Source organism: Peromyscus leucopus, chromosome 1 (genome assembly GCF_004664715.2).
Source record: "Peromyscus leucopus breed LL Stock chromosome 1, UCI_PerLeu_2.1, whole genome shotgun sequence".
Classification (NCBI taxonomy): Eukaryota; Metazoa; Chordata; class Mammalia; order Rodentia; family Cricetidae; genus Peromyscus; species Peromyscus leucopus.
In genome coordinates, this window is record NC_051063.1 from 183,955,863 (window position 1) to 183,968,969 (window position 13,107).

Below are 13,107 nucleotides of genomic sequence, written 5' to 3' on the forward strand. Positions count from 1 at the left end.
CAGACAGACATCTCCCAAACTAATTTTATCTATTACCTCCAAACAAAAGTGACAGTCCCATTTCTCTAAGACATAACTAGGCAAAAGCTTGCATTTGCAAGCTTACTTTTGAGCAGAGGTTGATTTGATCTCATTCTGCAAGTCAGTGTAACATTGACTATCAATCCTCCATGACTGTTTGCTCATGGGTAAAATGGAGACATTGATTCCTTCACTAAGGCTGCTGAGCAGATACTGTGGCATTTACAGCATGTACATCATAGTGCTTGGCTCATAGTGACCTTTTCATACAGTTCCTCATGCTGTGGTAAGACCAACCATACAACTATTTTCATTGCTATTTCAAAAACATAATTCTGCTACTTGTTATGAATCTAATGTAAATATCTGGTATGCAGGCTATCTGACATGTGCCCTCTGTGAAAGGGTCACTTGACCCCCAAATGGGTCATGACCCACAGGCTGAGAACCACTGGTCTAGCGTCCTGACTCCAGGCATTGCCTCCCATCAGGCTTTTGTAGCAAAGCAGGATGCAGCTCCCCCACTCTTTTCTGAGCTGGTCAGAGCCCCAGTTCTACCAGTCTTACAATGTAAATATCTCACACAAGTCCATCACTGTTTTCAATCACTGCCTCAGCAGACACCACATGTTTGCAGCTGGCTTCTTAACCAATGACAAGAGCAAAAGAAAAATCCCACCGATAGGAGATTTGAGGAGTGCTCTTTGCTCATGAAATATTTTTTTTTTGATCTAAACATTTTCTGTGTATTAGTGTTTGCCATGCATATATGTATGTGTACCATGCCCATGTCTGGTGTCTGCAGAGGTCAGGGGAGGCCTCAGATTGCTGGTTACTGGAGTTACAGATGGTTACAAGCTACCATGAGTGCTGGGAATTGAACCCTGGACCTCTACAATAGCAGCCAGTGCTCTTTAGCCACTGAACCATCTCTCTGGCTCCACAAAAAATTTATTCACTTATTCAATGTTTTTGAGACAGGATCACCCTATGTAGTCTTGACTGGCCTGGGACTTACAGAGACCCACCTTTCTCTGCCTCCTGAGTGCTGGGATTGAAGATATGCCAAGACTCACAATGGAATATTTTAAGTCAACACAAGGAATGAGTAAAAATTGTGACTCATATGTACAATGGACTTTTACTCATCCAGTAAAATGGATGGAACAGGCAATCGCTATGTTAGGTGAAATGTGCCAGACCCAGAAAGACAAATACCGCATAATTTTCTGTGTGTGTGTGTGTGTGTGTGTGTGTGTGTGTGTGTGTGTGTGTGATGAATCTGGAAGGAGATCTTGAGACGGGAAGAAGAGATCTCAGTGGTGGAGGAGAGAAGCAAAAAGGGACATGAGAAAGTGGCCACTGGGTGAAGAGGACCAGCAACAGGGTGTGGAGCGCGGACTAGAACAAAGTCCATGAACAACGACACAGTGGGTCTGGGATGTGGCTCAGCTGGCAGAGTGCTCGCCTAGCATGCATGAAGCCCTGGGTTCGATCCCCAGCACCACATAAACTGGATGTGGCTACACACACACACACACACACACACACACACACACACACGTACGTAATTCCATCAGTCCACAGGCTGAGGCAGGAGAATCAGGAGTTCAAGATCATCCTCAACTACATACAGAGTTTGAGGCCAGCTGAGTCCTGGGAGGCCCTGCCCCTCCCTGAGGCCTAGAGGCAGTTAATGGCGGCTGGGACAATGGGATTGTCTTCAGTGGTGTATCCAGTGGTGAGGGGCCCAGGTTTCTGTAGATAACCTCTCACCCCAGCCCCTGTAAGCCACCCTGATGAAACACATCAGGTGACCAAAAGTCAAAGCAGAAGGGCGGCTAGGTGTATGAAAATAGAGTCAAACCCATCATGTACAATATGATAATAAAACCACTGAAGAAAATAAATACACTGAAATCCATCACTGTGCATGCTCATTTAAATCCTAATGAAATCTCTAATTTTGATCAGGGGAGGTGGTCACCCTCAGCTGTGTTTAGAACAAATCAAATAAGCTTGTGCTTCTGTCCCAGTCTGCTGGAATTAGGGGTTATTTTGAACTTTTCATAAATCACCACCCAACATAAATTGCCTTGAGCTACGTGGCTCTGTCCATGATGCTCACCCCTAGGACTCACAAGAAGGGTTCAGGTGGACACACCTGTGACACCAGGACCCCACCTCCCATCTGAATGTCATGTACAGCTCTCACCCAGCCTCCTGAGAGGTTGGCCACAAGTAAATATTTTCTTCACCTTGTTCATGTGCCTCTACTGATGCATCTTCTTCCTCAGTCTGCAAGGCTTCTGTAAAAGGGAGAGAACAAAACCAGTCCAACATGATTATGTTTGTTGTTCAAACCAGAGATACCCTCTGTGACAACTCCCCTCACCATGGGCTCGGGCACACAGAGGAAGAGGGGGCAGAAAGACTGTAAGAGCTGGAGCTGGGGAGGAATGTGAAATGTTCTAATACCGCAACTGCACACAGGAAGTCACGTGGCTGTGGTCACCTGCACAAGATGAGACAGTTAAAATCCCATCACAGACCGGGAGAGGGCTCTGGACGCTCTACCACTAGCTGAGAAGTATCAGCATTTGGAGTCACTTTTGTCTGGAGGTGTCCTCTGGTGGGTGGTCGATGCTGTGCGTACATGTGTGTGGGCAGGTCATGTGCACATTCAAGTGCATGTATGTGGAGCAGAGGTTGACTTTTGGTGTCTTTCTCAATCACCCTCAATCACCTTAATTTTAAAGATGTATTTATTTTTATTTGAATACTATTTGGCCTGTGTGTAGGTCTGTGTACCTTGTGTGTGCTATGTCTGCTGAGGCTAGATGAGGGCAGATCCCTTGGAACTGGAGTTACAGATGGTTGTGAGCATGCTGTGTGTACTGAAAACTGAATCTGGGTCTTCTGGAAGAGTGGCCAGTGCTCTTAACTGCTGAGCCATCTCTCTGGTACCTAATCTTATCTCAGCAATATGTCTAGACTGGCTGGCCAGCAAGGACCATGGATCCCGTGTCTGCCTCCTCATGCCGGGATTACAGGCACATACCCCTCCATCTGGCTTTAATGCAGGTTCTGGAATTGAACTCAGTCTTGGCAGCCAACATTTTACTGACTGAGCAATTTAAGAGTCAAGACTCAACCTTTTTAATATCGCTAGCTATATACCCAAACACAGACCTACACAATATAATGCAATCCACATGAAGAGCCCAGGTGACCTCTGAGAAACTGTCAAAGTGATTTTAAAGTTTATGATAGAATCAACGAGATCAAAAATGGCCCCAAATTTTGCAGATAATGTAGAGATGTCATTTCCCTGAAAGAAACAACACTTAAAAGTCAGTGGGGGGAGAGGTCTAAGGATAGGCACATAGGCCAGTCAACTAGACTGAGAAACTCCAAATTACCCTCCCACACCTCAATTTGACAATTTAGTAGAATTGTGTGTGCACATGTGTGTGGTATGTGTTAATTGCAGGTTATGTGTGTACATGCTAATGTGGGTGCCAGAGGTCAACCTTAGCTTTCATTCCTCCAAAAACACTCCCCCTTTAAAAAGAGGTTTTAAAAATTTTAATTACATGTCTGTGTGGGTGTGAGTGAGCACCTGTGCCTGCAGAGGACAGAGGTGTTGGATCTCTTGGAGCTGGAGTTACTGGTGGTTAGGAGACACCTGATGTGGGTGCTGGAAACCAAACTCCAATCCTGCGCATGCGCACACACACACACACACACACACACACACACACACACACACACACACACAGAGAGAGAGAGAGAAACAGAGAGAGAGAGACAGAGAGACAGAGAGAAATCTCCCAAGCTAATTTTACCTATTACCTCCAAACAAAAGTGGCAGTCCCATTCCTCTAAGACATAACTAGGCAAAACCTTGTATTTGCAAGCTAACTTTTGAGCTGAGGTTGATCTCATTCTACAAGTCAGTGTAACATTCACTATCAATTCTCCATGACTGTTTGCTCATGGATAAAGTGGAGACATTGATTCCCTTACTAAGCTGCTGAGCAGATACTGTGGCATTTATAGCATGTACATCACAGTGCTTGGCTCATAGTGACCTTTCATACAGTTTCTCATGCTGTGCTAAGTCCAACCATACAACTATTTTCATTGCTATTTCATAACCATAATTCTGCTAATGTTATGAATCCTAATGTAAATATCTGGTATGCAGGCTATCTGACATGTGCCCTCTGTGAAAGGGTCACTTGACCCCCAAATGGGTCATGACCCACAGGCTGAGAACCACTGGTCTAGCGTCCTGACTCCAGCATTGCCTCCCATCAGGCTTTTGTAAGCAAAGCAGGACGCAGCTCCTGCACTCTTTGCTGAGCTGGTCAGAGCCCCAGTTCTACCAGTCTTACAATGTAAATATCTCACACAAGTCCATCACTGTTTTCAATCACTGCCTCAGCAGACACCACATGTTTGCAGCTGGAATCTTAACCACTGACGAGAGCAAAAGAAAAACCCAACAATAGGAGAATGAGAGTGCCGTTTGCTCATGAATATCATTTTTTTTAGATCTAAACATTTTCTGTGTATGAGTGTTTGCCATGCATATATGTATGTGTACCATGCCCATGTCTGGTGTCTGCAAAGGTCAGGGAGGCCTCAGATTGCTGGTTACTGGAGTTACAGATGGTTACAAGCTACCATGAGTGCTGGGAATTGAACCCTGGACCTCTACAATAGCAGCAGTGCTCTTTAGCCACTGAACCATCTCTCTGGCTCCACAATAAATTATATTCACTTATTCAATGTTTTTGAGACAGGGTCCCCTATGTAGTCTTGACTGGCCTGGGACTTACAGAGACCCACCTCTCTCTGCCTCCTGAGTGCTGGGATTGATGATATGCCAAGCCTCACAATGGAATATTTTAAGTCAACACAAGAAATGAGTAAAAATTGTGACTTATATGTACAAAGGACTTTTACTCATTCAGTAAAATGGATGGAACAGGCAATCGCTGTGTTAGGTGAAATATGCCAGACCCATAAAGAAAAATACCGCATTTTTCTCCTGTGTGTGTGTATATGTGTGTGTGTTTTGTGTGTTTGTGTGTGTGTGTTGTGTTTGTGCATATGTGTGTGTGCTGTGATGAATCTGGAAGAGACATTGAGACAGGAAGAAGACATCTTAAGTGGTGGAGGAGAGAAGCAAAAAGGGACATGAGAAGGTGGCCACTGGGTGAAGAGGACCAGCAACAGGGTGTGGAGCGCGTACTAGAACAAAGTCCATGAACAACGACACAGTGGGTCTGGGATGTGGCTCAGCTGGCAGAGTGCTCGCCTAGCATGCATGAGCCCTGGGTTCAATCCCCAGCACCACATAAACTGGATGTGGCTACACACACACACACACACACACACACACACACACACACACACACACGAATTCCACCAGTCCACAAAGAATCAGGAGTTCAAGATCATCCTCAACTACATACAGAGTTTGAGGCCAGCTGAGTCCTGGGAGGCCCTGCCCCTCCCTGAGGCCTAGAGGCAGTTAATGGAGGCTGGGGCAATGGGATTGTCTTCAGTGGTGTATCCAGTGGTGAGGGGCCCAGGTTTCTGTAGATAACCTCTCACCCCAGCTCCTGTAAGCCACCCTGATGAAACACATCAGGTGGCCAACAATCAAAGCAGAAGGGCGGCTAGGTGTATGAAAATATGGTCAAACCCATCATGTGCAGTATATGATAATAAAACCACTGAAGTAAAATAAATACACTGAAATCCATCACTGTGCATGCTCATTTAAAACCTACTGAAATCTCTAATTTTGATCAGGGGAGGTGGTCACCCTCAGCTGTGTTTAGAACAAGTCAAATAAGCTTGTGCCTCTGTCCACTCTGCTGGAATTAGGGGTTATTTTGAACTTTTCATAAATCACCACCCAACATAAATTGCCTTGAGCCACATGGCTCTGTCGGTGATGCTCACCCCAGGACTCACAAGGAGGGTTCAGGTGGACACACCTGTGACACCAGGACCCCACCTCCCATCTGAATGTCATGTACAGCTCTCACCCAGCCTCCTGATAGGTTGGCCACAAGTAAATATTTTCTTCACCTTGTTCATGTGCCTCTACTGATGCATCTTTTTCCTCAGTCTGCAAGGCTTCTGTAAAAGGGAGAGAACAAAACCAGCCAACATGATTATGTTTGTTGTTCAAACCAGGGATACCCTCTGTGACAACTCCCCTCACCATGGGCTCGGGGCACACAGAGGAAGAGGGGGCAGAAAGACTGTAAGAGCTGGAGCTGGGGAGGAATGTGAAATGTTCTAATACCGCAACTGCACACAGGAAGTCACGTGGCTGTGGTCACCTGCACAAGATGAGACAGTTAAAATCCCATCACAGACCGGGAGAGGGCTCTGGACGCTCTACCACTAGCTGAGAAGTATCAGCATTTGGAGTCACTTTTGTCTGGAGGTGTCCTCTGGTGGGTGGTCAATGCTGTGTGTACATGTGTGTGGACAGGTCATGTGCACATTCTAGTGCATGTACGTGGACCAGAAGTTGACTTTTGGTGTCTTTCTCAATCACCCTCAAACACCTTAATTTTAAAGATGTATTTATTTTTATTTGATAGCTATTTGGCTGTGTGTAGGTCTGTGTACCTTGTGTGTGCTATGTCTGCTGAGGCTAGATGAGGGCAGATCCCTTGGAACTGGAGTTACAGATGGTTGTGAGCATGCGTGTGTGTACTGAAAACTGAATCTGGGTCTTCTGGAAGAGTGGCCAGTGCTCTTCACTGCTGAGCCATCTCTCTGGTACCTAATCTTATCTCAGCAATATGTCTAGACTGGCTGGCCAGCAAGGACCATGGATCCCGTGTCTGCCTCCTCATGCCGGGATTACAGGCACATACCCCTCCATCTGGCCTTTAATGCAGGTTCTGGGAATTGAACTCAGATCCTTGTGCAGCCAACATTTTACTGACTGAGCAATTTAAGAGTCAAGACTCAACCTTTTTTAATATAGCTAGCTATATACCCAAACACAGACCTACGCAATATAATATAATCCACTGAAGAGCCAGGTGACCTCTGAGAAACTGTCCAAGTGATTATAAAGTTTATGATAGAATCAATGAGATCAAGAAATGGCTCCAAAATTTTGCAGATAAATGTAGAATGTCATATGCCCTGAAAGAAACAACACTTAAAAGTCAGTGGGGGGAGAGGTCTAAGCATATGCACATAGGCCAGTCAACTAGACTGAGAAACTCCAAATTACCCTCCCACACCTTAATCTAGACAATGTAGTAGAATTGCGTGTGCACATGTGTGTGGTATGTGTTAATTGCAGGTTATGTGTGTACATGCTAATGTGGGTGCCAGAGGTCAACCTTAGCTTTCATTCCTCCAAAAACACTCCCCCTTTAAAAAGAGGTTTTAAATTTTTAATTACATGTCTATGTGGGTGTGAGTGAGCACCTGTGCCCGCAGAGGACAAAGGTGTTGGATCTCTTGGAGCTGGAGTTACTGGTGGTTATGAGACACCTGATGTGGGTGCTGGAAACCAAACTCCAATCCTGCACACACACACACACACACACACACACACACACACACACACAGAGAGAGAGAGAGAGAGAGAGAGAGAGAGAGAGAGAGAGAGAGAGAGACAGAGAGATCTCCCAAGCTAATTTTACCTATTACCTCCAAACAAAAGTGGCAGTCCCATTCCTCTAAGACATAACTAGGCAAAAGCTTGTATTTGCAAGCTTACTTTTGAGCAGAGGTTGATCTCATTCTCTAAGTCAGTGTAACGTTCACTATCAATCCTCCATGACTGTTTGCTCATGGGTAAAATGGAGACATTGATTCCCTTACTAAGGCTGCTGAGCAGATACTGTGGCATTTAGAGCATGTACATCACAGTGCTTGGCTCATAGTGACCTTTTCATACAGTTAGTTCCTCATGCTGTGCTAAGCCCAACCATACAACTATTTTCATTGCTATTTCATAACCATAATTCTGCTACTGTTATGAATCCTAATGTAAATATCTGGTATGCAGGCTATCTGATATGTGACCTCTGTGAAAGGGTCACTTGACCCCCAAATGGGTCATGACCCACAGGCTGAGAACCACTGGTCTAGCGTCCTGACTCCAAGCATTGCCTCCCATCAGTCTATTGAAGCAAAGCAGGACGCAGCTCCCCCACTCTTTTCTGAGCTGGTCAGACCCCCAGTTCTACCAGTCTTACAATGTAAATATCTCACACAAGTCCATCACTGTTTTCAATCACTGCCTCAGCAGACACCACGTGTTTGCAGCTGGAATCTTAACCACTGACAAGAGCAAAAGAAAAACCCCACCAATAGGAGAATGTAAGAGTGCCATTTGCTCATGAAATACATGTTTTTTTGACCTAAACATTTTCTGTGTATGAGTGTTTGACCTGCATATATGTATGTGTACCATGCCCATGTCTGGTGTCTGCAAAGGTCAGGGGAGGCCTCAGATTGCTGGTTACTGGAGTTACAGATGGTTACAATCTACCATATGAGTGCTGGGAATTGAACCCTGGACCTCTACAATAGCAGCCAGTGCTCTTTAGCCACTGAACCATCTCTCTGGCTCCACAAAAAATTTATTCACTTATTCAATGTTTTTGAGACAGGGTCCCCTATGTAGTCTTGACTGGCCTGGGACTTACAGAGACCCACCTTTCTCTGCCTCCTGAGTGCTGGGATTGAAGATATGCCAAGCATCACAGTGGAATATTTTAAGTCAACACAAGGAATGAGTAAAAACTGTGACTCATATGTACAATGGACTTTTACTCATTCAGTAAAATGGATGGAACAGGCAATCACTATGTTAGGTGAAATGTGCCAGACCAGAAAGACAAATACTGCATATTTTCGTGGCTGTGTGTGTGTGTGTGTGTGTGTGTGTGTGTGTGTGTGTGTGTGTGTGTGTGATGAATCTGGAAATGAGACCTTGAGACAGGAAGAAGAGCTCTTCAGTGGTGGAGGAGAAAGCAAAGTAGGGACATGAGAAGGTGGCCACTGGGTGAAGAGGACCAGCAACAGGGTGTGGAGCGCGGACTAGAACAAAGTCCATGAACAACGACACAGTGGGTCTGGGATGTGGCTCAGCTGGCAGAGTGCTCGCCTAGCATGCATGAAGCCCTGGGTTCATCCCCAGCACCACATAAACTGGATGTGGCTACACACACACACACACACACACACACACACACACACACACACACACACGTAATTCCACCAGTCCACATGCTGAGGCAGGAGAATCAGGAGTTCAAGATCATCCTCAACTACATACAGAGTTTGAGGCCAGCTGAGTCCTGGGAGGCCCTGCCCCTCCCTGAGGGTCTATAGGCAGTTAATGGAGGCTGGGGCAATGGGATTGTCTTCAGTGGTGTATCCAGTGGTGAGGGGCCCAGGTTTCTGTAGATAACCTCTCACCCCAGCTCCTGTAAGCCACCCTGATGAAACACATCAGGTGACCGAAAGTCAAAGCAGAAGGGCGGCTAGGTGTATGAAAATAGAGTCAAACCCATCATGTACAATGTATGATAATAAAACCACTGAAGAAAATAAATACACTGAAATCCATCACTGTGTATGCTCATTTAAATCCTACATGAAATCTCTAATTTTGATCAGGGGAGGTGGTCACCCTCAGCTGTGTTTAGAACAAGTCAAATAAACTTGTGCCTCTGTCCCAGTCTGCTGGAATTAGGGGTTATTTTGATCTTTTCATAAATCACCACCCAACACAAATCACTTTGAGCCACATGGCTCTGTCTGTGATGCTCACAACCAGGACTCACCTGGAGGGTTCAGGTGGACACACCTGTGACACCAGGACCCCACCTCCCATCTGAATGTCATGTACAGCTCTCACCCAGCCTCCTGAGAGGTTGGCCACAAGTAAATATTTTCTTCACCTTGTTCATGTGCCTCTACTGATGCATCATCTTCTTCCTTAGTCTGCAAGGCTTCTGTAAAAGGGACAGAACAAAACCAGCCAACATGATTATGTTTGTTGTTCAAACCAGAGATACCCTCTGTGACAACTCCCCTCACCTGGGCTCGGGGCACACAGAGGAAGAGGGGGCAGAAAGACTGTAAGAGCTGGAGCTGGGGAGGAATGTGAAATGTTCTAATACCGCAACTGCACACAGGAAGTCACGTGGCTGTGGTCACCTGCACAAGATGAGACAGTTAAAATCCCATCACAGACGGGAGAGGGCTCTGGACGCTCTACCACTAGCTGAGAAGTATCAGCATTTGTAGTCACTTTTGTCTGGAGGTGTCCTCTGGTGGGTGGTCAACGCTGTGTGTACATGTGTGTGGACAGGTCATGTGCACATTCGAGTGCATGTATGTGGACCAGAGGTTGACTTTTGGTGTCTTTCTCAATCACCCTCAATCACCTTAATTTTAAAGATGTATTTATTTTTATTTGAATACTATTTGGCTGTGTGTAGGTCTGTGTACCTTGTGTGTGCTATGTCTGCTGAGGCTAGATGAGGGCAGATCCTTGGAACTGGAGTTACAGATGGTTGTGAGCATGCCTGTGTGTACTGAAAACTGAATCTGGGTCTTCTGGAAGAGTGGCCAGTGCTCTTAACTGCTGAGCCATCTCTCTGGTACCTAATCTTATCTCAGCAATATGTCTAGACTGGCTGGCCAGCAAGGACCATGGATCCCGTGTCTGCCTCCTCATGCCGGGATTACAGGCACATACCCCTCCATCTGGCCTTTAATGCAGGTTCTGGGAATTGAACTCAGGTCCTTGGCAGCAACATTTCTGTCTGAGCAATATAAGAGTCAAGACTCAACCTTTTTTAATATCTCTAGCTATATACCCAAACACAGACCTATACAATATAATGCAATCCAAATGAAGAGCCCAGCTGACCTCTGAGAAACTGTCAAAGTGATTTTTAAAGTTTATGATAGAATCAATGAGATCAAGAAATGGCCCAAATTTTGCAGATAAATGTAGAGTGTCATCTACCCTGAAAGAAACAACACTTAAAAGTCAGTGGGGGTAGAGGTCTAAGGATAGACACATAGGCCAGTCATCTAGAACTGAGAAACTCCAAATTACCCTCCCACACCTTAATCTAGACAATGTAGTAGAATTGTGTGTGCACATGTGTGTGGTATGTGTTAATTGCAGGTTATGTGTGTACATGCCGATGTGGGTGCCAGAGGTCAACCTTAGCTTTCATTCCTCATAAAACACTCCCCTTTAAAAAGAGGTTTTAAAATTTTAATTACATGTCTGTGTGGGTGTGAGTGAGCACCTGTGCCTGCAGAGGACAGAGGTGTTGGATCTCTTGGAGCTGGAGTTACTGGTGGTTATGAGCCACCTGATGTGGGTGCTGGAAACCAAACTCCAATCCTGCACGCGACACACACACACACACACACACACAACACACACACACACACACACAGAGACAAGAGAGAAGAGAGAAGAAGAAAAAAGAGAAAGAAAAGAAGAAGAGAGAGAGAGAGAGAGAGAGAAAAGAGAAAATCTCCCAAACTAATTTTATCTATTACCTCCAAACAAAAGTGACAGTCCCATTTCTCTAAGACATAACTAGGCAAAGCTTGCATTTGCAAGCTTACTTTTGAGCAGAGGTTGATCTCATTCTACAAGTCAGTGTAACGTTCACTATCAATCCTCCATGACTGTTTGCTCATGGGTAAAATGGAGACATTGATTCCTTCACTAAGGCTGCTGAGCAGATACTGTGGCATTTATAGCATGTACATCACAGTGCTTGGCTCATAGTGACCTTTTCATACAGTTCCTCATGCTGTGCTAAGCCCAACCATACAACTATTTTCATTGCTACTTCATAACCATAATTCTGCTACTGTTATGAATCCTAATGTAAATATCTGGTATGCAGGGTATCTGATATGTGACCTCTGTGAAAGAGTCACTTGACCCCCAAATGGGTCATGACCCACAGGCTGAGAACCACTGGTCTAGCGTCCTGACTCCACGCATTGCCTCCCATCAGCTGTTGTAGCAAAGCAGGACGCAGCTCCTGCACTCTTTTCTGAGCTGGTCAGAACCCCAGTTCTACCAGTCTTACAATGTAAATATCTCACACAAGTCCATCACTGTTTTCAATCACTGCCTCAGCAGACACCACATGTTTGCAGCTGGAATCTTAACCATGACATGAGCAAAAGAAAAACCCACCGAATAGGAGAATGGAAGAGTGCCGTTTGCTCATGAAATATATTTTTTTTTTAGAACTAAACATTTTCTGTGTATGAGTGTTTGACCTGCATATATGATGTGTACCATGCCCATGTCTGGTGTCTGCAGAGGTCAGGGGAGGCCTCAGATTGCTGGTTACTGGAGTTACAGATGGTTACAAGCTACCATATGAGTGCTGGGAATTGAACCCTGGACCTCTACAATAGCAGCCAGTGCTCTTTAGCCATGAACCATCTCTGCTGGCTCCACAATGGATATATTGACTATTTAATGTTTTTGAGACAGGGCCCCTATGTAGTCTTGACTGGCCTGGGACTTACAGAGACCCACCTTTCCCTGCCTCCTGAGTGCTGGGATTGAAGATATGCCAAGCATCACAGTGGAATATTTTAAGTCGACACAAAAAATGAGTAAAAACTGTGACTCATATGTACAATGGACTTCTACTCATTCAGTAAAAATGGATGGAACAGGCAATCACTATGTTAGGTGAAATGTGCCAGACCAGAAAGACAAATACCACATTTTTTCTCTGTGTGTGTGTGTGTGTGGTGTGTGTGTGTGTGTGTGTGTGTGTGTGTGATGAATCTGGAAGGAGATCTTGAGACGGAAGAAGAGATCTCAGTGGTGGAGGAGAAAGCAAAGACGGGACATGAGAGGTGGCCACTGGGTGAAGAGGACCAGCAACAGGGTGTGGAGCGCGGACTAGAACAAAGTCCATGAACAACGACACAGTGGGTCTGGGATGTGGCTCAGCTGGCAGAGTGCTCGCCTAGCATGCATGAGCCTGGGTTCGATCCCCAGCACCACAT